Raw genomic sequence first — 15,000 nt, 5'->3', positions numbered from 1 at the left:
ACCAGAGCTCCATAGCTCCATAGCACCAGAGCTCCATAGCTCCATAGCACCAGAGCTCCATAGCTCCATAGCACCAGAGCTCCATAGCTCCATAGCACCAGAGCTCCATAGCTCCATAGCACCAGAGCTCCATAGCTCCATAGCACCAGAGCTCCATAGCTCCATAGCACCAGAGCTCCATAGCTCCATAGCACCAGAGCTCCATAGCTCCATAGCTCCAGGGCTCCATAGCTCCAGGGCTCCATAGCTCCATAGCTCCAGGGCTCCATAGCTCCAGGGCTCCAGGGCTCCATAGCTCCATACCTCCAGAGCTCCATAGCTCCATAGCTCCATACTTCCAGAGCTCCATAGCTCCATAGCGCCATACTTCCATAGCTCCATAGCTCCATACTTCCATAGCACCAGAGCTCCATACCTCCAGAGCTCCATAGCTCCAGCCTGGGTGGCTGGTGGCTCCATAGCTCCATACTTCCATAGCTCCAGTCAGAGAGTTGGCGAAAATTGCACTAAGTGCGAAAGCCCATTCATTTACAACGGCGTGTCCACAAGGCGGCGACATTTCCCCGTTACCGGTGGCTGCGCGGCGGGTGAGTGACAGAGCTTATCCGAGCGGCTGGAACTCTGCGCCGGCGTGGTCGAGCGTGAGGCCTCGGCCCTTTGGCTGCCTGGTACCTAAAACACTTCCATTGATCCAGCCTCGGAGGGTGCTGGCTGGTGGCTCCATACCTCCATAGCTCCATACCTCCAGAGCTCCAGAGCTCCATAGCACCATAGCTCCATAGCTCCATAGCACCAGAGCTCCATAGCTCCATAGCACCAGAGCTCCATAGCTCCATAGCACCAGAGCTCCATAGCTCCATAGCACCAGAGCTCCATAGCTCCATAGCTCCAGGGCTCCATAGCTCCAGGGCTCCATAGCTCCATAGCACCAGAGCTCCATAGCTCCATAGCACCAGAGCTCCATAGCTCCATAGCACCAGAGCTCCATAGCTCCATAGCACCAGAGCTCCATAGCTCCATACTTCCAGAGCTCCATAGCTCCATAGCTCCATACTTCCATAGCACCAGAGCTCCATACCTCCAGAGCTCCATAGCTCCAGCCTGGGTGGCTGGTGGCTCCATAGCTCCATACTTCCATAGCTCCAGTCAGAGAGTTGGCGAAAATTGCACTAAGTGCGAAAGCCCATTCATTTACAACGGCGTGTCCACAAGGCGGCGACATTTCCCCGTTACCGGTGGCTGCGCGGCGGGTGAGTGACAGAGCTTATCCGAGCGGCTGGAACTCTGCGCCGGCGTGGTCGAGCGTGAGGCCTCGGCCCTTTGGTTGCCTGGTACCTAAAACACTTCCATTGATCCAGCCTCGGAGGGTGCTGGCTGGTGGCTCCATACCTCCATAGCTCCATACCTCCAGAGCTCCATAGCTCCATAGCACCAGAGCTCCATAGCTCCATAGCACCAGAGCTCCAGAGCTCCATAGCACCAGAGCTCCATAGCTCCATAGCACCAGAGCTCCATAGCTCCATAGCACCAGAGCTCCATAGCTCCATAGCTCCAGGGCTCCATAGCTCCAGGGCTCCATAGCTCCATAGCACCAGAGCTCCATAGCTCCATAGCACCAGAGCTCCATAGCTCCATAGCACCAGAGCTCCATAGCTCCATAGCACCAGAGCTCCATAGCTCCATACTTCCAGAGCTCCATAGCTCCATAGCTCCATACTTCCATAGCACCAGAGCTCCATACCTCCAGAGCTCCATAGCTCCAGCCTGGGTGGCTGGTGGCTCCATAGCTCCATACTTCCATAGCTCCAGTCAGAGAGTTGGCGAAAATTGCACTAAGTGCGAAAGCCCATTCATTTACAACGGCGTGTCCACAAGGCGGCGACATTTCCCCGTTACCGGTGGCTGCGCGGCGGGTGAGTGACAGAGCTTATCCGAGCGGCTGGAACTCTGCGCCGGCGTGGTCGAGCGTGAGGCCTCGGCCCTTTGGTTGCCTGGTACCTAAAACACTTCCATTGATCCAGCCTCGGAGGGTGCTGGCTGGTGGCTCCATACCTCCATAGCTCCATACCTCCAGAGCTCCATAGCTCCATAGCACCAGAGCTCCATAGCTCCATAGCACCAGAGCTCCAGAGCTCCATAGCACCAGAGCTCCATAGCTCCATAGCACCAGAGCTCCATAGCTCCATAGCACCAGAGCTCCATAGCTCCATAGCTCCAGGGCTCCATAGCTCCAGGGCTCCATAGCTCCATAGCACCAGAGCTCCATAGCTCCATAGCACCAGAGCTCCATAGCTCCATAGCACCAGAGCTCCATAGCTCCATAGCACCAGAGCTCCATAGCACCAGAGCTCCATACCTCCAGAGCTCCATAGCTCCATAGCACCAGAGCTCCATGGCTTCAGAGCTCCATAGCACCATAGCTCCATACCTCCAGAGCTCCAGGGCTCCATAGCTCCATACCTCCAGAGCTCCAGAGCTCCATAGCACCAGAGCTCCATAGCACCAGAGCTCCATAGCACCATAGCTCCATACCTCCAGAGCTCCAGGGCTCCATAGCTCCATACCTCCAGAGCTCCATACCTCCAGAGCTCCATACCTCCGTAGCTCCATAGCACCAGAGCTCCATAGCTCCATAGCACCAGAGCTCCATAGCTCCATAGCACCAGAGCTCCATAGCTCCAGAGCTCCATAGCTCCAGAGCTCCATAGCTCCATAGCTCCATAGCTCCATACTTCCATAGCTCCAGAGCTCCATGGCTCCATACTTCCATAGCTCCAGCCTGGCTGGCTGGTGGCTCCATAGCTCCATACATCCATAGCTCCATAGCTCCCTACTTCCATAGCTCCATAGCTCCAGAGCTCCAGAGCTCCATAGCTCCATAGCTCCATAGCTCCATAGCTCCATACTTCCATAGCCCCAGAGTTCCATAGCTCCATAGCTCCATAGCTCCATAGCTCCAGAGCTCCATAGCTCCATACTTCCATAGCTCCAGTCAGAGAGTTGGCGAAAATTGCACTAAGTGCGAAAGCCCATTCATTTACAAGGGCGTGTCCACAAGGCGGCGACATTTCCCCGTTACCGGTGGCTGCGCGGCGGGAGAGTGGCAGAGCTCATCCGAGCGGCTGGAACTCTGCGCCGGCGTGGTCGAGCGGCTGGCCTCGGTAGTTGAGGTACCAGGGGTGGGCCGGGGAGCTCCAGGCGGGTCTTGTGAGAGAGTGAAGCCGAGCGGCTGGAACTCTCGGCCGGCCTGGTCGAGCGGCTGGCCTCGGTAGTTGAGGTACCAGGGGTGGGCCGGGGAGCTCCAGGCGGGTCTTGTGAGAGAGTGAAGCCGAGCGGCTGGAACTCTGGGCCGGCCTGGTCGAGCGGCTGGCCTCGGTAGTTGAGGTACCAGGGGCGGGCTTGGGAGCTCCAGGCGGGGCTTGTGAGAGAGTGAAGCCGAGCGGCTGGAACTCTGGGCCGGCGTGGTTGAGCCACGGAGGGTGCTGGCTGGTGGCTCCATAGCTCCATAGCTCCATAGCTCCATAGCTCCATACTTCCATAGCTCCATACTTCCATAGCTCCAGACTTCCATAGCTCCATAGCTCCATAGCTCCAGAGCTCCAGAGCTCCATAACTCCATACTTCCATAGATCCATAGCTCCATAGCTCCATACTTCCATAGCTCCATACTTCCATAGCTCCAGAGCTCCAGAGCCCCAGAGCTCCATAGCTCCAGAGCTCCAGCGCTCCATACTTCCATAGCTCCAGAGCTCCATAGCTCCATAGCTCCATAGCTCCATAGCTCCATAGCTCCAGAGCTCCATAGCACCATACCTCCATACCTCCAGAGCTCCATAGCTCCATAGCTCCATACTTCCATAGCTCCATAGCTCCATACTTCCATACTTCCATAGCTCCAGAGCTCCATAGCTCCATACTTCCATAGCTCCATAGCTCCATAGCTCCATAGCCCCAGAGCTCCATAGCTCCATAGCTCCATAGCTCCAGAGCTCCAGAGCTCCATAGCTCCAGAGCTCCAGCCTGTCTGGTGGCTCCATAGCTCCATAGCTCCATACTTGCAGCCACGGAGCTGGCGAAAATTGCACTAAGTGCGAAAGCCCATTCATTTACAACGGCGTGTCCACAAGGCGGCGACATTTCCCCGTTACCGGTGGCTGCTTAGCGGGAGAGTGACAGAGCCTATCCGAGCGGCTGGAACTCTGGGCCGGCCTGGTCGAGCGGCTGGCCTCGGTAGTTGAGGTACCAGGGGTGGGCTGGGGAGCTCCAGGCGGGGCTTTTGAGAGAGTGAAGCCGAGCGGCTGGAACTCTGGGCCGGCGTGGTTGAGCCACGGAGGGTGCTGGCTGGTGGCTCCATAGCTCCAGAGCTCCAGAGCTCCAGAGCCCCAGAGCTCCATAGCTCCAGAGCTCCATAGCTCCATACTTCCATAGCCCCAGAGCTCCATAGCTCCATAGCTCCATAGCTCCAGAGCTCCATAGCACCATACCTCCATACCTCCAGAGCTCCATAGCTCCATACTTCCATAGCTCCATACCTCCATACTTCCATAGCTGCAGAGCACCAGAGCTCCATAGCTCCATAGCTTCAGAGCTCCATAGCACCATACCTCCATACCTCCAGAGCTCCATAGCTCCATACTTCCATAGCTCCAGAGCTCCATAGCTCCATACTTCCATAGCTCCATAGCTCCATAGCTCCAGGCACGGAGGGTGCTGGAGCTCCACACTTCCATAGCCACGGGGGGTGCTGGAGCTCCACACTTCCATAGGCAGGGAGGGTGCTGGAGCTCCACACTTCCATAGGCAGGGAGGGTGCTGGAGCTCCACACTTCCATAGGCAGGGAGGGTGCTGGAGCTCCACACTTCCATAGCCACGGGGGGTGCTGGAGCTCCACACTTCCATAGGCAGGGAGGGTGCTGGAGCTCCACACTTCCATAGGCAGGGAGGGTGCTGGAGCTCCACACTTCCATAGGCAGGGAGGGTGCTGGAGCTCCACACTTCCATAGGCAGGGAGGGTGCTGGAGCTCCACACTTCCATAGGCAGGGAGGGTGCTGGAGCTCCACACTTCCATAGGCAGGGAGGGTGCTGGAGCTCCACACTTCCATAGGCAGGGAGGGTGCTGGAGCTCCACACTTCCATAGGCAGGGAGGGTGCTGGAGCTCCACACTTCCATAGGCAGGGAGGGTGCTGGAGCTCCACACTTCCATAGGCAGGGAGGGTGCTGGAGCTCCACACTTCCATAGGCAGGGAGGGTGCTGGAGCTCCACACTTCCATAGGCAGGGAGGGTGCTGGAGCTCCACACTTCCATAGGCAGGGAGGGTGCTGGAGCTCCACACTTCCATAGGCAGGGAGGGTGCTGGAGCTCCACACTTCCATAGGCAGGGAGGGTGCTGGAGCTCCACACTTCCATAGGCAGGGAGGGTGCTGGAGCTCCACACTTCCATAGGCAGGGAGGGTGCTGGAGCTCCACACTTCCATAGGCAGGGAGGGTGCTGGCACATCCACACTTCCAGCCACGGAGCATGCTGGCACTTCCACCTTGCTTGCTAAGTCGGCGTGATCTTGCCCAAAAAGTCCCTCCTCACCTCCAGCTGGAAGTGGAAAAAAATCCTCCACCTGCTTGGCCGAGGTTCTGGAAGCCAGCAGCTCGCAGAATGTTGCCAAAGTTTCACTGGAAGGAAAAGAAAAGAGAAGACCGAGTGCGCATTTCACCTACCGCCGAATGTCCACAAGAGGGAAGTGTCACTCCGTCGCAGAATCTGCGCCGACGCACTCGGCACCCTTCGAATTTATGGTGCCGGTGCGGGTGTTCTGGGTGCAAAAAGGCCGCCCAAGTGGTAGAAAAAAATCAGACTTCGTCTCTTAGGTCGAAATTAATGCCAAGTTTTGAAATGCACTGGCAGGGGTGGACCAGGGCCCGTTAGAAGTGCTTAGCCGAGGTCCTGGAAGCCTAACCCGGCGTGATCTTGTGCAAAAAGCCGCTGCTGAGCTCCAGCTGGAAGTGGAAAAAGAACCGGGCTGGATCAAAAAAGAACCGGGCGACCCGTTAAAATTGCTTAGCCGAGGTCCTGGAAGCCTAACACGGCGTGATCTTGTGCAAAAAGCCGCTCCCGAGCTCCAGCTGGAAGTGTAAAAAGAACCGGGCTGGTTCAAAAAAAGAACCGGGCGGCCCGGTAAAATTGCTTAGCCGGGGCTCTGGAAGCCTAACCCGGCGTGATCTTGTGCAAAAAGCCGCTCCCGAGCTCCAGCTGGAAGTGTAAAAAGAACCGGGCTGGTTCAAAAAAAGAACCGGGCGGGCCGTTAAAATTGCTTAGCCGAGGTCCTGGAACCCTAACCCGGCGTGATCTTGTGCAAAAAGCCGCTGCTGAGCTCCAGCTGGAAGTGTAAAAAGAACCGGGCTGGTTCAAAAAAAGAACCGGGCGACCCGTTAGAAGTGCTTAGCCGAGGTCCTGGAAGCCTAACCCGGCGTGATCTTGTGCAAAAAGCCGCTGCTGAGCTCCAGCTGGAAGTGGAAAAAGAACCGGGCTGGATCAAAAAAGAACCGGGCGACCCGTTAAAATTGCTTAGCCGAGGTCCTGGAAGCCTAACACGGCGTGATCTTGTGCAAAAAGCCGCTCCCGAGCTCCAGCTGGAAGTGTAAAAAGAACCGGGCTGGATCAAAAAAGAACCGGGCTGGATAAAAAAAAGAACCGGGCGGCCCGTTAAAATTGCTTAGCCGAGGTCCTGGAAGCCTAACCCGGCGTGATCTTGTGCAAAAAGCCGCTCCCGAGCTCCAGCTGGAAGTGTAAAAAGAACCGGGCTGGATAAAAAAAGAACCGGGCTGGATAAAAAAAAGAACCGGGCGACCCGTTAAAATTGCTTAGCCGAGGTCCTGGAAGCCTAACCCGGCGTGATCTTGTGCAAAAAGCCGCTCCCGAGCTCCAGCTGGAAGTGTAAAAAGAACCGGGCTGGATAAAAAAAGAACCGGGCTGGATAAAAAAAAGAACCGGGCGACCCGTTAAAATTGCTTAGCCGAGGTCCTGGAAGCCTAACCCGGCGTGATCTTGTGCAAAAAGCCGCTCCCGAGCTCCAGCTGGAAGTTTAAAAAGAACCGGGCTGGATAAAAAAAAGAACCGGGCTGGATCAAAAAAGAACCGGGCGACCCGTTAAAATTGCTTAGCCGAGGTCCTGGAAGCCTAACACGGCGTGATCTTGTGCAAAAAGCCGCTCCCGAGCTCCAGCTGGAAGTGTAAAAAGAACCGGGCTGGATAAAAAAAGAACCGGGCTGGATCAAAAAAGAACCGGGCGGCCCGTTAAAATTGCTTAGCCGAGGTCCTGGAAGCCTAACACGGCGTGATCTTGTGCAAAAAGCCGCTCCCGAGCTCCAGCTGGAAGTGTAAAAAGAACCGGGCTGGATCAAAAAAGAACCGGGCTGGATAAAAAAAAGAACCGGGCGGCCCGTTAAAATTGCTTAGCCGAGGTCCTGGAAGCCTAACCCGGCGTGATCTTGCCCGAAAGTCGGCCTCTATACTTCCATTTTAGGTACCAGGGGCTCATAGTGTACTGGTCCCCCTAGTCAGTGTACTCATCCAGTTACCCCCCGTTTTCCAAAACACCATCGGCACGTATAAGGGGGGGACTCCTGAGAGAGATGAGGTATATGGCAGCGCAACACCAATCCGCTCCGCGCTGGTTCCCATGTCGGCTACGGATGAATAAAACCAGCCTGTCCCCCCTGGAGCTCACGAGACACGGAATTTTTTCTAAGTGCCAACGGCTCTTCCGAGCAAACGTGTCCGCTCCGGCTGGTTCCCCCGTCGGCCTCGAATGACGAAAAATGCCGGTCTCCGCCCGGAGCTCATGACAAACGAAAAATTTTCTAAGTGCCAACGGCACTAGCGAGCGAATGTGTCCGCTCGGCGCTGGTTCCCGGGTCGAACCCGGAAGACGAAAAACGCCGGTCCTCGCCCGGAGCTCATGACAAACGAAAAATTTTCTAAGTGCCAACGGCACTAGCGAGCGAATGTGTCCGCTCGGCGCTGGTTCCCGGGTCGAACCCGGAAGACGAAAAACGCCGGTCCTCGCCCGGAGCTCATGACAAACGAAAAATTTTCTAAGTGCCAACGGCACTAGCGAGCGAATGTGTCCGCTCGGCGCTGGTTCCCGGGTCGAACCCGGAAGACGAAAAACGCCGGTCCTCGCCCGGAGCTCATGACAAACGAAAAATTTTCTAAGTGCCAACGGCACTAGCGAGCGAATGTGTCCGCTCGGCGCTGGTTCCCGGGTCGGACCCGGAAGACGAAAAACGCCGGTCTCCGCCCGGAGGTCCCAGCAAAATCGGCGAAAAAACGACTAAGTGTCAACTTTCGAAAAAACGGCTAAGTGTCGACTTTCGAAAAAACGGCTAAGTGTCAACTTTCGAAAAAACGGCTAAGTGTCAACTTTCGAAAAAACGACTAAGTGCCCACGGCTCTGCGGGGCTTGTGAGTCCGCCCCGCGCCGGTTCGGCGGTCGGCCTCAAAAAGCGAAAAATCAGCCTCTCTCCCTGGAGCTCACCAAAAATTTGTCGAAATTTTTCTAAGTTCTCCTCGAGGTACCAGGGGGTGAGGTACCCGGGCTTTTGCAGTACCTTTTTTGGTCTTCAGGTGCGCCAGAGTACAATGAAATGGTCCCAGTAGTCAGTGTACTCATCGACTTTCCCCCCGTTTTCCAAAGCACCTCGTTTACGAGTATGGAGGAGATGGTGCTGGTCTCCCCACGGCGTCGGACACGCCGTCCTCGACAGCACAAGGTCGGATAGAAGACCTGGAAAGCGCCGTGGCACGCGCTGGAGGTGGGCACTTTGGCGAAAAAACGACTAAGTGTCAACTTTCGAAAAAACGACTAAGTGTCAACTTTCGAAAAAACGGCTAAGTGTCAACTTTCGAAAAAACGACTAAGTGTCACCTCTCTGAAAAAATGGCAAAGTGTCGCCTCTCTGAAAATTTTCTAAGTGCCCACGGCTCTGCGGGCTCGTGCATCCGAGCCGCGCCGGTTCTGCAACCGGCCTAGAATGACGAAAAATAACGGTCTCCTCCTGGAGCTCACAGCCAATTGTGGCGAAAAAGTGGCAAAGTGCCCACGGCTCTGCGGGCTCGTGCATCCGACCCGCGCCGGTTCTGCAGCCGGCCTAGAATGACGAAAAATAACGGTCTCCTCCTGGAGCTCACAGCCAACTTGGCAAAAAGTTTCTAAGTGCCCACGGCCCTGCCGAGCTTTGGTGTCCGCCCAGCGCCGGTTCCGCAGTCGGCCTCCAATGACGAAAAATAACGGTCTCCTCCTGGAGCTCACAGCCAACTTGGCAAAAAGTTTCTAAGTGCCCACGGCCCTGCCGAGCTTTGGCGTCCGCCCAGCGCCGGTTCCGCAGTCGGCCTCGAATGACGAAAAATAACGGTCTCCTCCTGGAGCTCACAGCCAACTTGGCAAAAAGTTTCTAAGTGCCCACGGCCCTGCCGAGCTTTGGCGTCCGCCCAGCGCCGGTTCCGCAGTCGGCCTCGAATGACGAAAAATAACGGTCTCCTCCTGGAGCTCACAGCCAACTTGGCAAAAAGTTTCTAAGTGCCCACGGCCCTGCCGAGCTTTGGCGTCCGCCCAGCGCCGGTTCCGCAGTCGGCCTCGAATGACGAAAAATAACGGTCTCCTCCTGGAGCTCACAGCCAACTTGGCAAAAAGTTTCTAAGTGCCCACGGCCCTGCCGAGCTTTGGCGTCCGCCCAGCGCCGGTTCCGCAGTCGGCCTCGAATGACGAAAAATAACGGTCTCCTCCTGGAGCTCACAGCCAACTTGGCAAAAAGTTTCTAAGTGCCCACGGCCCTGCCGAGCTTTGGCGTCCGCCCAGCGCCGGTTCCGCAGTCGGCCTCCAATGACGAAAAATAACGGTCTCCTCCTGGAGCTCACAGCCAACTTGGCAAAAAGTTTCTGAGTGCCCACGGCCCTGCCGAGCTTTGGCGTCCGCCCAGCGCCGGTTCCGCAGTCGGCCTCGAATGACGAAAAATAACGGTCTCCTCCTGGAGCTCACAGCCAACTTGGCAAAAAGTTTCTAAGTGCCCACGGCCCTGCCGAGCTTTGGCGTCCGCCCAGCGCCGGTTCCGCAGTCGGCCTCGAATGACGAAAAATAACGGTCTCCTCCTGGAGCTCACAGCCAACTTGGCAAAAAGTTTCTAAGTGCCCACGGCCCTGCCGAGCTTTGGCGTCCGCCCAGCGCCGGTTCCGCAGTCGGCCTCGAATGACGAAAAATAACGGTCTCCTCCTGGAGCTCACAGCCAACTTGGCAAAAAGTTTCTAAGTGTCACATCTCTGAAAAAACGGCTAAGTGTCGACTTTCGAAAAAACGGCAAAGTGTCACATCTCTGAAAAAACGGCTAAGTGTCGACTTTCGAAAAAACGGCTAAGTGTCAACTTTCGAAAAAACGGCTAAGTGTCGCCTCTCTGAAAAAACGGCAAAGTGTCAACTTTCGAAAAAACGACAGAGTGTCGCCTCTCTGAAAAAACGACTAAGTGTCGACTCTGAGAAAATGGCAAAGTGCCCACGGCTCTGCGGGCTCGTGCATCCGACCCGCGCCGGTTCCCCAGCCGGCCTGAAATAAGGCAAAACCAGCCTCTCCGCCTGGAGCTCAGAGCCAACTTGGCGAATATTTTCTAAGTGCCCACGGCTCTGCGTGGCTACGGCGTCTGCCCAGCGCCGGTTCCTGGGTCGAACCCCGAGGACGAGGAATGCCGGTCTCCGCCTGGAGGTCCCAGCTTAATCGGCGAAAATTTTCTAAGTGCCCACGGCTCTGCCGGGCTCGTGCATCCGACCCGCGCCGGTTCCCCAGCCGGCCTGAAATAAGGCAAAACCAGGCTCTCCCCCTGGAGCTCAGAGCCAATTGTGGCGAAAAAACGACTAAGTGTCAACTTTCGAAAAAACGACTAAGTGTCAACTTTCCAAAAAAACGGCTAAGTGTCGACTTTCGAAAAAACGGCTAAGTGTCAACTTTCGAAAAAACGACTAAGTGTCGCCTCTGAAAAAACGACTAAGTGTCGCCTCTCTGAAAAAACGACTAAGTGCCCACGGCTCTGCGGGGCTTGTGAGTCCGCCCCGCGCCGGTTCGGCGGTCGGCCTCAAAAAGCGAAAAATCAGCCTCTCTCCCTGGAGCTCACCAAAAATTTGTCGAAATTTTTCTAAGTTCTCCTCGAGGTACCAGGGGGTGAGGTACCCGGGCTAAGGTGCAGTACCTTTTTTGGTCTTCAGGTGCGCCAGAGTACAATGAAATGGTCCCAGTAGTCAGTGTACTCATCGACTTTCCCCCCGTTTTCCAAAGCACCTCGTTTACGAGTATGGAGGAGATGGTGCTGGTCTCCCCACGGCGTCGGACACGCCGTCCTCGACAGCACAAGGTCGGATAGAAGACCTGAAAAGCGCCGTGGCACGCGCTGGAGGTGTCACTGTGGCGAAAAAGTGACTGTCAACTTTCGAAAAAACGACTAAGTGTCAACTTTCGAAAAAACGGCTAAGTGTCAACTTTCGAAAAAACGGCTAAGTGTCAACTTTCGAAAAAACGACAAAGTGTCACCTCTCTGAAAAAACGGCAAAGTGTCAACTTTCGAAAAAACGACTAAGTGTCAACTTTCGAAAAAACGACTAAGTGTCACCTCTCTGAAAAAATGGCAAAGTGTCAACTGCGAATGTGGTGGTGCATGGAAGGAAGTGGAGGACGGCCGCCTCCTTAAACACAGGCCGAAGAGGAGCGTCAGGGCCGGCTCCTTAAACACGGACCGAGTGTCGCCCTTAACACAGACCAAGGGGAGGACGGCCGCCTCCTTAAACACAGGCCGGAGAGGAGCGTCAGGGCCAGGCTCCTCAAACATGGACCGAGTGTCGCCCTTAACACAGACCAAGGGGAGGACGGCCGCCTCCTTAAACACAGGCCGGAGAGGAGCGTCAGGGCCAGGCTCCTTAAACATGGACCGAGTGTCGCCCTTAACACAGACCAAGGGGAGGACGGCCGCCTCCTTAAACACAGGCCGGAGAGGAGCGTCAGGGCCAGGCTCCTCAAACATGGACCGAGTGTCGCCCTTAACACAGACCAAGGGGAGGACGGCCGCCTCCTTAAACACAGGCCGGAGAGGAGCGTCAGGGCCAGGCTCCTCAAACATGGACCGAGTGTCGCCCTTAACACAGACCAAGGGGAGGACGGCCGCCTCCTTAAACACAGGCCGGAGAGGAGCGTCAGGGCCAGGCTCCTCAAACATGGACCGAGTGTCGCCCTTAACACAGACCAAGGGGAGGACGGCCGCCTCCTTAAACACAGGCCGGAGAGGAGCGTCAGGGCCAGGCTCCTCAAACATGGACCGAGTGTCGCCCTTAACACAGACCAAGGGGAGGACGGCCGCCTCCTTAAACACAGGCCGGAGAGGAGCGTCAGGGCCAGGCTCCTCAAACATGGACCGAGTGTCGCCCTTAACACAGACCAAGGGGAGGACGGCCGCCTCCTTAAACACAGGCCGGAGAGGAGCGTCAGGGCCAGGCTCCTCAAACATGGACCGAGTGTCGCCCTTAACACAGACCAAGGGGAGGACGGCCGGCTCCTTAAACACAGGCCGGAGAGGAGCGTCAGGGCCAGGCTCCTCAAACATGGACCGAGTGTCGCCCTTAACACAGACCAAGCGGAGGACGGCCGCCTCCCTAAATACAGGCCGAACCGGAGCGCGAGTGTCGCTCCTTAAACACGGACCGAGTGGAGGACGGCCGCCTCCTTAAACACAGGCCGAACAAAATGACACAAAGTGTCAACTGCGAATGTTGTCCATCCAAGGAAGGAGCGTGATGCCCGGCCGGCTCCTTAAACACAGGCCGAGAGTCGCCCCGGACGGTCTGCCTCGCGGCGCCCGTCTGCTCGGATAAAATGACACAAAGTGTCAACTGCGAATGTTGTCCATCCAAGGAAGGAGCGTGATGCCCGGCCGGCTCCTTAAACACAGGCCGAGAGTCGCCCCGGACGGTCCGCCTCGCGGCGCCCGCCCGCTCGGATAAAATGACACAAAGTGTCAACTACGAATGTTGTCCATCCAAGGAAGGAGCGTGATGCCCGGCCGGCTCCTTAAACACAGGCCGAGAGTCGCCCCGGACGGTCCGCCTCGCGGCGCCCGTCTGCTCGGATAAAATGACACAAAGTGTCAACTGCGAATGTTGTCCATCCAAGGAAGGAGCGTGATGCCCGGCCGGCTCCTTAAACACAGGCCGAGAGTCGCCCCGGACGGTCCGCCTCGCGGCGCCCGCCCGCTCGGATAAAATGACACAAAGTGTCAACTGCGAATGTTGTCCATCCAAGGAAGGAGCGTGATGCCCGGCCGGCTCCTTAAACAAAGGCCGAGAGTCGCCCCGGACGGTCCGCCTCGCGGCGCCCGCCCGCTCGGATAAAATGACACAAAGTGTCAACTACGAATGTTGTCCATCCAAGGAAGGAGCGTGATGCCCGGCCGGCTCCTTAAACACAGGCCGAGAGTCGCCCCGGACGGTCGCCTCGCGGCGCCCGTCTGCTCGGATAAAATGACACAAAGTGTCAACTACGAATGTTGTCCATCCAAGGAGGGAGCGTGATGCCCGGCCGGCTCCGAAAACACAGGCCGAGAGTCGCCCCGGACGGTCCGCCTCGCGGCGCCCGTCTGCTCGGATAAAATGACACAAAGTGTCAACTGCGAATGTTGTCCATCCAAGGAAGGAGCGTGATGCCCGGCCGGCTCCTTAAACACAGGCCGAGAGTCGCCCCGGACGGTCCGCCTCGCGGCGCCCGCCCGCTCGGATAAAATGACACAAAGTGTCAACTACGAATGTTGTCCATCCAAGGAAGGAGCGTGATGCCCGGCCGGCTCCTTAAACACAGGCCGAGAGTCGCCCCGGACGGTCGCCTCGCGGCGCCCGTCTGCTCGGATAAAATGACACAAAGTGTCAACTACGAATGTTGTCCATCCAAGGAGGGAGCGTGATGCCCGGCCGGCTCCGAAAACACAGGCCGAGAGTCGCCCCGGACGGTCCGCCTCGCGGCGCCCGTCTGCTCGGATAAAATGACACAAAGTGTCAACTGCGAATGTTGTCCATCCAAGGAAGGAGCGTGATGCCCGGCCGGCTCCTTAAACACAGGCCGAGAGTCGCCCCGGACGGTCCGCCTCGCGGCGCCCGCCCGCTCGGATAAAATGACACAAAGTGTCAACTACGAATGTTGTCCATCCAAGGAGGGAGCGTGAGGCCCGGCCGGCTCCGAAAACACAGGCCGAGAGTCGCCCCGGACGGTCCGCCTCTCGAGGCGCCCGCCCGCTCGGATAAAATGACACAAAGTGTCAACTACGAATGTTGTCCATCCAAGGAGGGAGCGTGATGCCCGGCCGGCTCCGAAAACACAGGCCGAGATTCGACCCCGGACGGGCCGTCTTCTCCCGGCGCCCGCCCGCGTACGCCCCCCATCCCCGGTCGCCCGTCTGCTCCCGGCGGGCCTCCGAGTACCCCCTCACCCAACTGACCGACTGGCACTCATGACCCGCCTTGGTAGGGCCTCCATCGGCCTCGGCTCGTCCGACGTCGGGTGGACGGTTCCTACCCACTGCGGGTCGCACTCTAGCGCCCCGGCCGCCGCGTGAGCGTGCGCTCCCCGCGCCGCCCCGCAGGCCCCGGCGCGACCGTACTGCGGCGAGACCGAGACGACCCGGTTTGGCATCCATCCCACCTAGCCACGATCCACGGAGGCCGAGCGAGCGGCTGAGTGTCGGGCGCCGCGCGTGCGAGCGTCCGCCGGCCGCGCCGGTCCTTCCGCGAATGTCGTTTCTCAAACCCTCCGGCTTGATAGCGGCGGCACCACGGGAAGCCGTCCACACACACTGTCCGACCTCTATCCGAAAAGCCTTCCCGACCAACCGCGGTCGCGGGGGCGTCTGTCGCTCCGCATCGGGGGGGCGTATGGCTTCCGCGCTACGCGCTGCGGGCTCGGGGGGGCCGCAACGGCTGAGTCTG

The sequence above is a fragment of the Syngnathus leptorhynchus genome, unplaced genomic scaffold (genome assembly GCF_054491065.1).
Source record: "Syngnathus leptorhynchus isolate UIUO unplaced genomic scaffold, UIUO_Slep HiC_scaffold_25, whole genome shotgun sequence".
Classification (NCBI taxonomy): domain Eukaryota; kingdom Metazoa; phylum Chordata; class Actinopteri; order Syngnathiformes; family Syngnathidae; genus Syngnathus; species Syngnathus leptorhynchus.
The sequence above is the reverse complement of the archived record's forward strand: the minus strand, read 5'-3'. Positions refer to the sequence as shown.